This window comes from Schistocerca gregaria, chromosome 3 (genome assembly GCF_023897955.1).
Source record: "Schistocerca gregaria isolate iqSchGreg1 chromosome 3, iqSchGreg1.2, whole genome shotgun sequence".
NCBI lineage: Eukaryota > Metazoa > Arthropoda > Insecta > Orthoptera > Acrididae > Schistocerca > Schistocerca gregaria.
Genome location: NC_064922.1, coordinates 764226735 through 764239683, shown reverse-complemented (window position 1 = coordinate 764239683; position 12949 = coordinate 764226735).

Genomic DNA, 12949 nt, shown 5'->3' with positions numbered 1-12949 from the left:
TAGCTCAATGGAAGAAGCTGACCCTGTCTTAGACATTCAACGAGTCCATCCAGAGGGAATTCTTCCAGGAAAATCGAAAAACGCAGGTTGGTGCGTCACCTTGTAAGTAGGCTGTTTAGGTTTTTATGTTGGTAACGTCTATATGAAAATCACTGACTCTGCTGTGTGCAGTCTGTGGCTGGTATGTATTGTTCGAATTTGCTATTGCAGTGTTGGGCAGTCGGATGTGAACAGCGCATAGCGTTGCGCAGTTGGAGGTGAGCCGCCAGCAGAGATGGATTTGGGGAGTGAGATGGCGGAGTTTTGAGAGCGGATGATCTGGACGTGTGTCCATAAGAGACAATACATTTGTAATATTGGAGAATCTTTTATACAGCTGGCAGTATTGGCGCACGCTGTATTGCAGTAATTTGAGTAACGAAGATTTTTGTGAGGTATGTGATTCATGAAACGTATAGGTTATTGTTAGTCAGGCCATTCTTTTGTAGGGATTTTTGAAAGTAAAAATATTGTGTGTCAGTTTAAGCACAGTCATTTATAATTTTTCTAAGGGGACGTTTCATGTGAATGTATTTACCTTAATAGTATTCAGAATTCATTATATATATACAGATCATCTGCTCTCAAAACTCCGCAATCTCTCTACCCCGCACCTCCAACTGCGCCTCTCTATGCGCTGTTGACATCCAACTGCCCAACACTACAATAGCAAATTCCAACAATGCAAACCAGCCACAGACTGCACACAGCAAAGTAAGTGATTTTCATATAGAGCGCTATGTGACGTTACCAACATAAAAACCTAAACAGCCTGCTTACAACCTCTGCGTTACAAAGCGAAAGAAACAAGGAGCAGCTTAAGCCAAGAGACGTGCAAAGATACAAAAGTGACACTACATTAGGCAGAGGTCCCAGATTCTGCACCAGCAAGGCAAGAGAACACCGGAAAGCTGTACAAAAGAGTATCTAAATACCGCCAGGAAGTAGGCCACTCACTAGAAACTGTCCAAGACACATCTAAAACGCCCACTTAACTAAACTGGGCAGACGACACAGAACACCACAGTGCGGAATCAGTAATGTTGGCAGTCACAGAACCTAAAACAGACAACACTTCGCTCTCACAAGGAAATTACGAGTATATTCACTAAACAGACAACCCCATGTAAGAACTTTCCACACAAAAAGAATATGTCTCTGACCCTTTTGCAACTGACGAGTGTTACCAATATGTATTTAGAAACGATTTTTTGGAGATGAAATTGAAGAACAATTTTAAAAAAAAATTTATGACTGATCGCGTAGAACTAAATGTGTCCGACTCACAAACGTATACGATTGCTACGTTAAGCACTAACAAGGTGAATAGTTGTTTCAGTCTACAAAACTTGAGAGATTTTATCTATGCTGTAGATGTTGACTCTATCTTTTTGCAAGAAGTGACACATATCGGACTTCGCCGCTTATCAGAATTTTACTCGCTAACAAATTTGGGGAACGGAAAAGATATTGGTATCAAGGAGAGCATAGTATTCAAAGATGTTGTCAAACTACTTAACAGTGGAGGATAGGGTACACAATAAATAATTGTCTATGTTCCCTCGGAGTCTAGTAAAAGGCACCAAAGAGCGGCATTTTTTAAGGAAGACATTGGCCTTCTGTTTGGAACCCGCTGTGAGCATATAATCCCCGGAGATGATTTTAATTGAGTGCTGAGTGCTAGAGATGAAATTCTCAAATATGTATCGAACTGAAAAGTTTGGTGGAAGACCGAGCAGTACTTGACTCGTGGGAGTAAAAGCACGGACCGACCCCTGGCTATACTCCCGTCAGCCACCATTCGGTGAGCCGTTTGTGTAGAATATATGTATCGCCCATTTTGAAGCATAGTGTTTTGCAGTCCGAAATAAGTCCCACCGTATTTTTGGACCATGCTGCGTATATTTCCACTGTTAATCTGTCAAAGCAAGGGACCTACAGAGGCAGAGGTATGCTGGAACTGAACAAGTCACATTGCAAGTCTCCGCATGTCAGTAGTCTTTCTACATCGTATGGAGAGTGTGTGAATGCAGATTTAACTCGTAAACTCCGCTATCGAATGGTGGCTGAAATACGCCAAACCTAAAATATGCACGTGCTTTATCAACTAGTCGCAAGAAAAAAGCTTCTGATACAAAAAAAAATCATTGAGTTCTACTGCCACTGTCTCAGGGATTTGTACAACAAGGCAGGTGCAACGACGATAGAAAACTAAGAAAGAATCAAGAGGATTAAGAGAAAATTTTCGTTCATCGTCGTAAATAACTCGAACGATACCAAGTTGGATTGCCAAGAATGTAACACAGCACGCGGTAACTTCGGTATATCACGTTATCCGTAAAAGCAAACGAGGTTCCGGCAAAGTATTATCTGACCTGACAAGTGACGATGGATGAACGCTGACAACGCACAGCGGGATTAGGGAGGCAGTTGTACAACACTTTGCCTGTTTAATGTCCAATCAACCCGTCGACCAGTAGCTTCAGAAAGAGCTAATGCCGAACTTGCAAGGCAGAGAAGGCAACGCGGAAGCGGAAATTCTTATTTCGGAGGTGATTGAAAAAGACGTTGTAGATACTATAAGTGATAGCTCAAAAAACAAATCTCCATGATTAGATAGACTTCCGCCAGAATTTTATCGAATATTCTGAGAACGTATAGAAACCAAATTTACGCTAATGAACCAAGACAATGATATATCCAAAAGATTTTCGAGAAAGAATCGTAGTATTAGTACCTAAAACTACCAGTACTAGAACATTTGGGAATTTGCGATCGGTTACGATTCTAAATAGCGATTATGAAATCTTCAGTCGCATCTTAGCCACAGGCTTAAAACTACAATGACAAGTGCCACCATCTCGTCCCAGGTAAGTGGCAGGGAAAGACAGAAACATTCAACAGATGCAATAACGTGCATTCATAAATACCAAGACAACAACAGTACTGAACATATATTAAAAACGTCATCGTGAAGAAGCCAGGTTGTAGACCATAATCTCTCAGGATGACAGTAATGTGGTAAAATGTCCAGTTGTATGAGTTAAAATTGTGAGCAACTGGACATTTTCCTATATTACTGTCATCACCTTCGAGATTATGGTCTACAATCTGACGTGCTCAAGCTCATATTTTTAAACTACATATTGTTTACTTCTTGGTATAGACGAGTATGTGTTATTGCATGACTACAGCTAATGATGCTTCCCAGTACATATTCACCATTTTCTCACTTTTTGAACAATCTGAAGACGGTTGCAAATAGCAACAGAAGCTAGTTATCATACTTTAATTTTGATAGTGAAATTGAGATCTAGGTCCTAGAAGTTTTTTCACTTTATAAAAAAATTGAAAAAATTATTTAATGAACTACATTAAGAAGACCGACGTCTCGTCTCTGTCAGATGTCAGGCTTCACGAAAATATCTGACATGACATATGAGTTTTATCATTATAGGTAAAAATATACGCTTAAATTTTATGTAGTCAAACCTATGTCATTGGTAAGACATTACAAGTACATTATTTTGAAATTTTTGGTAATCTCTATCATTTATAAGTCTAAATGGGACTATCATAAATTTGTCTTCGTGAGTACAGAATGTAAGACTAGTGCTACACCTCAAACTAGAGTGAATACTTAGTTAAAATTTGCAAGAAAGCATTAACATGTATCCACTCACTACAAAATTATAAACGACATAACCTTTGGACCAAACAAAGAAACTTGTTCGAGGGGTTGGAGTTACAGTTGTTGCCTACTACAGTGTTATTCTGCAAGAATTTCTTCAAAAGATCCACGAAGCTAGGAGGTGGTGGTTGTAAGGCGGTTTGGTCTCCTGAACTTCATTTCTTACGTATTCCGACCTCACCATCGTATTCTGCGTGTCAAGACGTTTCATTCGAGTCCAAACGTGATAGGGTAGAGTCAGTTTTACTTTTTCCATGTAATCGATATGTAAATCTAATAAATAAATCCCAAGTGCGCACCGAGATTAAAAAGTCAAGAGTGGCGTACAGAAACACTCAAGACATGACGGCCACAGAAGTTTTGTTTGGTAGAGGCAACCAGTCCTACTGGAAAGTGCGTAGGAGGGTGAAGTAGCACGCAGCTGCTCCGGCCGGCTGAACGCCGAGGGACCAAAACAGTTTATTGCCAGAGAAAGGGATAATGGCCTGGATATTCACCTTAAAAGCAAAACCCACTGTATTGTTTGGGAGAGCCTCAGCATATGCATTATTTAACGGACCTAGTGCGCTGTTTCAGAGTTCTCACAGGTGGGCAGTAAACACCTAACACAGATGCTATATATTTCCGGACTGGTCGGCTTAAACGGAGCGCCATTCTCCCATTTGTAAGTGTAACGCTGATTGGCGGACTATTTCTGACGCAATGAGCCAGAGGAGTGAGGGGAAGACAGCGGATGATATACCCTTTCGCTTTTTGCGCGGAACTGGGTCATTCCGGTGATGCACTTGAAGCGGGTACATGTAGCGGGAGCGAGTGCGCTTGTGCATGTACACAGAGAGCGAGGAACAAAGTCTCTGCTCAGTACGGTACTGAGAGAGCACCTCTGTCACTAGCGAACGGAGTGATACTCTATATTGAGCCGTTCACGATTAAGCGTTTGTCCACTGTGTTGGCCGCGACACTTAATGTGCGGTGTGAACACAAACAGAGTTTTAGTTACCGCCAGCAAGCGAACATTGAGTGGTGTCGCGGTGGACTGGTTATCTGACCGGTGTACCACGCCAATAGTTAGACTAGGGGCAGATAACAGTCCTTGACTTCATCAAGGCGTAGTGAGAGTTCGATTGGTGAAGGTCAATCCAGATAGAAAGAGATAGTTTTGTTATTTTTCGGTTGTGAACGACGCAGGCAGCAGTCGTCGCAGCTCACGGAATTGTACGCTACAGTGTAGGCGAGCCCCATCTTCCCTCCATTACAAATAACATACTTCATTCACGCCACTCCATTACATTTCTCACGCGACAGCCTCGACTGAGAAAAATCCAGTCGGATAATTATTCAAGTTGAGTAGGTGCGGCTCTCAGCCATTCTGCCGAGTAAATGACATTCTTAAAGAAAAGGGATTAAAGAGCTTTCCCACACTTTGTATATAAATTTCATTAACAGGATTCCTATCCATAAGAGTTGACCTCCTATTCTGAAATGAACCCAGAAATTTGTGTATTAGTTTATAAATAAATGTTTCACTTGATTTTCTCAGATTTTGCAATAAATAATATTTTCCATTGGTTTAATGTTTTTCTCACATTAACTAGCAATACTCCAGTACCCAAGTATCCCGCTAGTTATGTAAGAAAGTGGAGTATTTTTGTGTCTTTTCCTTAAAGCGGAAGACTCCAGAAGATATTTATTGCTGAAAGTTTTTCAGGCATTTTTGGTGCGTTAGGAGCATCTCTCTTACTTCTGTAGTAGTGTGGGGTGGAAACTGCTTGTTGCGGGAGACAAAGGGTACATGTCAGATCAATCCGTTTCTCAAGTCGCCAACATAACACCCACATACTAACATGGTGAACACTTTTGTAAGATCGTGAATCACATCGTGCAGGCAAGTGCACTGGTATCCGTACGCTGTCTGTGTCAACAAATGAGTTACATATTTAGTCGTTCTTCCCCTCGACCTTTCCTTTCATATACAGACAGTACAGCACTAGCAGTCATTCACCATCTCTACTGTAAATCGATGTCGGATGTATGCTGTACATTTAGAGAATTGTACCTAGAGTATTATTATTATTCAGCCATCTGTGAACTTCGTCCACTAATTTCTTTAGACTGAATTTGGAATTTGCTTTCATTCTTCCAACAGCGTGGTGAATGTTTTTCTAGAATTATTCTATGAATTTCTCTACGAATTTATAGGGTGTATATTTTGTAACGAAGCTGTTCATTGGATTCGGGTCTACGATCCTTTTTTTGTGGATTCGAACACTATAGCTCCAACAAATGGTTGGTCTCATTCCAGGTTGTTACAGTAATGTAGAAAACCCGTTGTGGTCGAAATATTTTTCAGAAACACGTTCATTCATATTACCACAGAGCATATCAAACGATTCAAGCAGAAGCAGGGTGAACTATTCCTGTCTGTCACATCACTTCCGACATATCTCCCTGTTACACATAATTACACGCATGAAGTCCACAGAAGCGAGGTTCTGCATTCTGATGATTTGAAGTAACGTCGCAAGTTCGCACTTGTGAATGTTGGCTTCGTTGCACCAACACGGCTACAAAAAGGAGCACTATTGTTGTCTCGAAGCGGACAGTTTCGTCACTGAGACTGTTATCTGGCTGGAAAGGGATGTTCTGTGCAAAGGGCGATTATGCCTGAAGATTAGCTTGCGGAGTACACTTGTTTCTTGAACCCTAAGCTAATTTATTAGCTCTATTACAGAGCAACTCGCCATACTAATTCGAAATTACTTCACGCAAATCGTGTAAGGGAGATTTTATCATGTTACGATCTGGGATATTCATTACTATTAAGTAGTAACCCAGCCTCACTTATTTGGCTCTTTTTTCAATGTATCATTCCTGCTGCTTTTTCACGTTTTTCCTGCCTGTGTTTTAGGTTAATGTTTTGATGCCCCTTTTTCGATGAATTCGTCTGCTGTTACTGTTGTATTTTAGGGAGCTACGTAGTCAGTCGCTTTTTAACTGCACTTGTCCCTTTTTATTTTATGTATGTGCGTGGTGATATCACAGCTTAGCGACAAGAAAGCATAGTTACAGCCATCGTCAGTCATTCCTTCCGTTGATCACCATTAAGATTAAGGAGAGGAAAATATAGGTGAACGCTTATGTGTCTGGAGTCAGATTTTTTTTCTTTTATCTTGTATAAGGGAAAGAATCAGGACTGGTTTCGGGGCCAAGCGGAAAGGGGCGCCAGAGGCGCTACATCTATAAGTTATTTTAAGGGACATATCACAATAGGTAGCAGTCGTTTGGGTCACCAAGCTGAAAGGGAAGCCCAAGTCTCAAGATATCTGTACATTATCTATAGAAATTATTAGCGAAAACTGGCGTAAGTTGGGGAGGTAGAGGGCCCCCAAATAAGTCGCTCGTGTGGAAAATTCACGCGAACCGAACCTGGAAAGAAGCCTAGCCTCAAGTTTTACTTCTGACAAGGAGAGGTCCCTAGGGGTGGGATCGATGATGTAGGTTAAGCTCGCAGATAATACAACACGCGTCCATTCTCACGGTGCGCCCTCGTTTGCGAGCTGCTTCCAAATTTTTATTTTTAAATTTTTTTGAAATGACATCGATCATTATTTTTATTCAGTTAATTGGTGTAAACGTATATTTTATTTCTATTCCTTTGTCATGTCATTTTAATTATTGTATTAAGTTTTACATTTGCTTTAATTTTTAATTCCCATCATTCGTTTTCCAGTCGGAATTTTTGTGAATGTGATTTTAATAATTGACATGTATTTAAACTGATTTAATTTCTTCCTTTTCATCATCCTACAATTACGTCCATATTACTGCATTCATTATTTCTGTTGCCGGCCGGAGTGACCGAGTGGTTCTAGACGCTATAGTCTGGAACCATGCGACTGCTACGCTCGCAGGTTCGAATCCTGCCTCGGGCATGGATGTGTGTGATGATCTTAGACCAGTTAGGTTTAAGTAGTTCTAAGTTCTAGGGGACTGATGACCTCAGAAGTTAGGTCCCATAGTGCTCAGATCCATTATTTCTGTTCTCCATGTTGCTTGTCTTTCGCTTTACTCAAAATCCTTTCATTCAAAATCATTTCATTCATCTGTGTGAATTTGTCCCTAGTGCAATTAGAATTTATATTGTAAATGTTAGAATGATGAACACTATACAAGAAAATGTACAACTTGTAACAAATTTTACTATTTTGACACCATTGCACATATAAATAAATTATTTTGTCATTGGTTTGTTAACCGATACATCAGCATTTTCAAATGTTTAAATATTATGGTAGATAAATAAAAATAAAAAAATGAAATGGACGTGTGGCATTGTTGGCCGGGAGGCCGGTCGGGAACTCGGCCGCAGTATTGCAAGTCCTATTTAGTTGACGCCACTTCGGTGACATGCGAGTCAGTAATGATGAAATGATGATGACACATGACACCAAGTCCCCTGCCGGGAACCGAACCCGGGTCCGTCGCGTGGTCGGCGGTAACGCTACCGCTATGCTACGGAGGCGGACAAATAAAAATAATTAAATAACGAACTTCACATGCACAAAGATTCCGACTGGCAAACCAGTGATGGGAATTAAAAATGAGAGCAATTGGAAAAGTTAATACAGCGATTAAAATGAAGTGACGAAGGAACACAAATTTTTAAAAAAATCATGTCTAAACGAATTAACTGAAAAAAGTAGTGATCAAAGCCATTTAGATGAAGATTTAAAATTACAAAAGTTTGAAATACCTAACGAGTTTCGAATTTAAAACCTCTCACAACTGAGTCAGGTACCATTACTATTACGCTACACAACCAGTTTGGACTGACTTACTTTTTAAAGCTGTCTAGCAATACGAGAAAAATAAAATAAATAAATAAATAAATAAATAAATTGTCTAAATGTTTTTCCGTCGATTCCTCGAAAAGAGGGTGCACCAGGGTGAATGGGAGCAGGACGTAATATCTTGGAATTTGACCTACGTCACCGTGTAGAAACTCGTTCCCATCGTTGTGGACCTATCCTTGTAAGATAAAATACGACTTTTTCTCTCGTATAGCGTACAGTAACGGAAGCTTGAGCAGAACATTAGTTAGTACCTACACGAAAGGTCAAGAATTGAAGAAGTCTGCATTGTTACCCTATATTCAACGATTAATTTCCGAGCACAAGCGATACTGTTGCTCCATCTCAAACTAGGCAAAGAGCACGACGGTTGAAATTTCAGTGAGGCGTGAATATACCGATGATCTTAATTTTTCTTGTCTAAATTTTGGGCACAAAGGGTAATGATTATATTCGGGAAAATAAGGTAACTCTGTCAACGAAATATTAATACGTTTCTGATGTTGAAGTACTCTTGCTGGACGTTACACGGGCAGTTGGTCCTTTCCAATATTTCTTGCTGTATTTTCTCCTTGGGTGTTTCATTCATGGACAATATTTTTACAAATAAAATCTACGGAGCGTCAAGAATGCAGCTGGGTGTAAGAAATTAGACAAGTGTGGTTAGGACTCTCGCACTGATGGTTCCGTATGAACTTAATTATAAATATACATAGTAATAATTCAGTAAGGTTCTGTCGGCTTATGCAAATCTTTCTATTAGCCATCACTTCGGTGACTTGCGTGCCCAAAAACTAACCATTTATCCAGCGGGGGAAAGGGGACTATATCTGTATCCGAAACACGGTGACTCCGCACGTGGTTGAGAGGTAAAAGCTAGATGAAAACGAAGACCGATAGATCTGTGGTCTAGCTGAGTTTCGATGCTCCCACCTTTAGATTTCCAGGCACGAGCCTTACTGCTGGACCACCAGGCCCAAGATCTATATTAGTACTTCGTCTATAAGTTTTGATGAGCGAGTTTGCAAGTATCAAAATATGTAGGATGCATGGGCGTAACCTCTCACTGCATTCACTTAGAATATTAAATTATTTACACCACAAAGGGATACCTCTAACCGTTCCGAAGAAAAACGTGTCTCGACAGACGGTCATATCCTTCGATTTTATAGACATAGAAGCTTGAATGTTGTACCGTGAGGGGGAATGCTAGTATTTGACAAACTTTTCTGAAAGAAAAAGAGTGTTAACAGGCGGACAGACAGACAAGATATGGGAAAATAAATTCATGTGATCTAATCGCAATTTAACAATGTTAGGATTTTTCCTTACTTGTACTGTGAAATTTCTCTTCTTGTCAAATTTTGTGATTCTAGGTCAACGGGAAGTAAAGTATAGGTTTTGATGAGTGAGTTTGCAGGTATCAAAGAAGGTGACGTAAATAGCTGTAACGTTTGTCTGCATTGACCTAGAAAATTAAATGTTTCACATCGCCAATCTGAACTGATACCTCTACCCCTTCCTGAGAAAAACGGGGCTTAACATTCGCACATACAGAGAGACGGACAATAAAGTTACCATACAACGGTTTCGTTTTCACGTACTGAGCTACTCTAAAATAGTGTCAATCGCACTTAAGACTACTTAATGTTAACCCCATTTCACTGTGTGTCCCATTTATGTTGATCATCCTGTAATAACTTTTTCTCCAGAACCAAATAAAAATATATCAAGCAAAAGTCGCCTAGATACTAGAAGACATTAATCAGCGTGATTGCCTTGCTTGTAACTTTGTTCATTACGAAGATATGAATGATCTAAAAGGCTTTTCCCAACTCAAAGAGCGGATGGTACGACCAGTAATATACGATGAAGAAACGAACATCATTGGTTACAGTGTTGTAATCATTATTTATTTACCAATGATGCGTTTCTCCTGATTCAAGCATTTTCAAATTGGCGTACGCAAAACATACATTTTTTTAGAAATGACACGACTTCATTTTGAAAATTTGAGTTACTAGCAAGAAATTGTAGTACAGGTTATTGATATTAAATGTTTTTAGGCACTTGGAATGCCGAGCATACAAAACGTCCCAGCAAATAATATCTCTCGTCAAATGTTCGGAGACATTGCGTAGTACCTTGTTGAGGCATGGAACGTAGTAAAATGTATACAAACTAGCAGTATTTGCGTAGCTGTTACTTGTGGTAGTTATTTTCTGAGAGGTTTTGTGTGCCTAACACTATCTCTCAGTACGTTATGCTACAATTCGTTTCTAGTAACTCAGATTTTGCAAAATGATATATATATATATATATATATATATATATATATATATATATATATATATATATATATATACCAGTCTTGGTAAATATTCATTAATTACAACCTTGCAACCAAAACTGTTTGTTTCTCCACCATGCTATTAATGTTGTTAACGCTTTTGGTCAATAGACCGTCATTGTACCTCATATAAAGTAGTACTGACAAAGGCTTCAGGATAATACCGAAAGGCATGAGTGATGTGATGAGTAGAGGTTTATTTATATACTTTTTTTAAAACAGAGTTTTCCTAACATAGAATTCCATATCTAAATGTTTACCTCTATTTCCATATCGTCCTCCAGCATTACTGTTAATTTTTCCTCTTTTTTGCTCTTCAGTACCAGGATGTGATCAGGGTACTTGTATCACCACGCTTACATTCATCAGCCGTGGGCTGATAACGGTCGTGGGATAGCTGTTAACGATGTCTAGTAACTCAGCCTGACACACTGAAATGTATGTAAGGGACAGATCAGAGAGACACTCGTAGCGTGAGTGCTCAGAAATAAAGCTCGGCAACCACAGTCGGCAGAAGTTGGCCCAGGCGGAGCTTATCCGCCCAGCGAGCGACGTCCCTCCGCGCCGCGCGTCGCCATCAGTAAAGGCCTGACACAGGATACCTCAGCAAATAGGATAACATCGGATTTCAAAGTTTCATGGGCTCAGCCTTGAAGCCCCTCGGCGGAGTCTTTCTTTCTCTCGAATCTGTCGGATATCTGGCGGAGGCAGATGCTCCATCCGCCAGTTCTGTATGTTTACACTGGCCGCGTTTCAAATACACTACTGGCCATTAAAATTGCTACACCACGAAGATGACGTGCTACAGACGCGAAATTTAACCGACAAGAAGAAGATGCTGTGAAATGCAAATGATTAGCTTCTCAGACATTCACACAAGGTTGGCGCCGGTGGCGACACCTACAACGCGCTGACGTGAGAAATGTTTCCAAACGATTAGTCATACACAAACAGCAGTTGACCAGCTTTGCCTGGTAAAACATTGTTGCGATGCCTCGTGTAAGGAAGATACATGCTTACCATCACGTTTCCGACTTTGATAAAGGTCGGATTGTAGCCTATCGCGATTGCGGTTCATCGTTTCGCGACATTGCTGCTCGCATTGGTAGAGATCCAAAAACTGTTAGCAGAATATGGCATCGGTGGGTTCAGGAGAGTAATACGGAACGCAGTGGTGGATCCCAACGGATTCGTATCACTATCAGTCGAGATGACAGACATCTTATCCGTATTGCTGTAAAGGATCGTGCAGCCACGTGTCGATCCCTGAGTCAACAGTTGGGGACGTTTGCAAGATAACAACGATCTGCACGAACGGTTCGACGACGTTTGCAGCAGCATGGACTATCAGCTCGGAGACCATGGTTGCCGTTACCCTTGACGCTGCATCACAGGCAGGAGCACATGCGATGGTGTACTCTACGACGAACCTGGGTGCACGAATGGCAAAATGTCATTTTTTCGGATGAATCCAGGTTCTGTTTATAGCATCATGATGGTCCCATCCGTGTTTGGCGACATCGCTATGAACGCACATTGGAAGCGTGTATTCGTTATCGCCATACTGATGTATCATCTGGCGTGATGGTATGGGGTACAGTGGACGTTACGTTTCAGATGTGTTACGACCCTTGGCTCTACCCTCCATTCGATCCCTGCAAAACCTAACATTTCAGCAGGATAATGCACGACCGCATGTTGCAGGTCCAGTACAGGCCTTTCTGGATACAGAAAATGTTTGACTTCTGAGCTGGCCAGCACATTCTTCAGATCTCTCACTAACTGAAAACGTCTGGTCAATGGAAGGCGAGCAACTTTCTCGTCACAGTACGCCCGCCACTGTTCTTGATGAACTGTGGTATCGTGTTGAAGCTGCACGGGCAGTTGTACCAGTACACGCCATACAAGCTCTGTTTGAGTCAATACCCAGGTGTATCAAGGCCGTTATTACGGCCAGAGGTGGTTGCTCTGGGTACTGATTTGTCAGGATCTATGCACCCAAATTGCGTGAAAATGTAA